This window comes from Nannospalax galili, unplaced genomic scaffold (genome assembly GCF_000622305.1).
Source record: "Nannospalax galili isolate Female #2095 unplaced genomic scaffold, S.galili_v1.0 C48974161, whole genome shotgun sequence".
Lineage (NCBI taxonomy): Eukaryota > Metazoa > Chordata > Mammalia > Rodentia > Spalacidae > Nannospalax > Nannospalax galili.
The window spans coordinates 1-1,388 of record NW_008475828.1 but is presented as its reverse complement, the minus strand read 5'-3'; the positions used below and the strand labels follow the sequence as shown (position 1 = coordinate 1,388).

The following is a 1,388-nucleotide window of genomic DNA, read 5'->3' as shown; positions in this document are numbered from 1 at the left end:
ACCCCCACTTTTCTATTGATAATATAGCATGCCTCTTTCTTTACTGAGAAGAAAACGTATGTGTCATATTGTTTAAAGGCTACATGGTATCCCAATGTATGACTTTAACCATAGTTTAACCTAAGTACCTGTCAATGAGGAAGGGCAACTGTGGAGTCTGGGCTGCTGCAGACAATGCTTCAGTTTCATTCATGTATCTTTCTTGCTGGGAGGAATTCACAGTGAGGATGAATTCATATAAATGCAATTCCTAAGTCAAAGGGATCATGTTTTTATAGTACTGCCACATGGCCATTCTAAAACATCGTACCATGTATGCTCACAACAAAAGTCATTTTCAGAGTCCTCTCAGATGCCACCTCAGGTAAGGCAGATACTATCCCTGGTACATGAGGGACATAAGTTTGTGTCTGGAGCAAACTCTCCTTTGTCTATGGCTCAACTTCTATAAACAGTAGCTTGGGTCTTTGCTTTCCTAGAAGGGGCACAAGTTTAACATTTGAAACAATAGCACTGGGCTTCTTAACATGTGGATTTCACTTTCTGCTTTCAGAAGCATGCATTGGTGATGCCAGTGGTGGGTTTCCTAAAGGACAGCAACTTCCAGGCCCAGCCCAATGCCAATGAGGTTAAGGATGTGTTCCTTGTGCCCCTGGACTATTTCCTGCACCCACAGGTCCACTACACAAGCCACTTCAGATTCTCCGGCCGTCTTTTTGTTATCCATTACTTTGAGTACACAGACCCTGAAAGTGGTGTGAATTACCTAATCAAGGGAATGACATCAAAACTGGCCATCTTGGTCGCCTTAATCATTTTGGAGAAGAGTCCCTCCTTTGAGATTGACTTTAATCTTGATGATCTGTTACGATCTTGTGAAAAGTCTTTTCTTTCTGAAGATATTACAAGCAAGTTATGATGAAACCAGAACTCTAAAGAAAATCCCTGAGGTTTTTGTGTGAGCTTATGCACAGAACATTAATGCTAGCCAATGAAACCTGACAGGTGTATTTTTCTCACAACATGAGGGTCAAAGGTTTGCCTAGTTTCCAGTTGCCTTCCATCATCTGTAAAGACCAGAAGTCTTTCAAAAATGCATTCGTAGTGCTGTATAAGTTCACCCATAATATACCAATATTTTTCTTATTTGTTTTAGAAGGAACATATGGTATATAATAGATACTTAATAAATATTTGTGGAATATATGACCGTGTGGTTTATCTTATTTGTAAAGTATCTGCAATTAAAAAAAAAAAATCTGGACCCACTGGCCTCTCTTCTGGTCCCCAGGAGCCCTTGGGGCCACCTCCCACCCCCATCTCCCTTTGCATCTCTTGGTGGCATGGCCACCAGCTGCCCGAGAGCAGCATCTTTCCTGAGCCCTGCT

At 41.6% G+C, this 1,388-nt stretch overlaps 1 pseudogene; it reads left to right on the top strand.

The window, feature by feature from the left end:
- Positions 1-526: 526 nt before the first annotated feature.
- On the top strand, positions 527-1,206 carry LOC103728410 (annotated as a pseudogene).
- Positions 1,207-1,388: the final 182 nt, after the last annotated feature.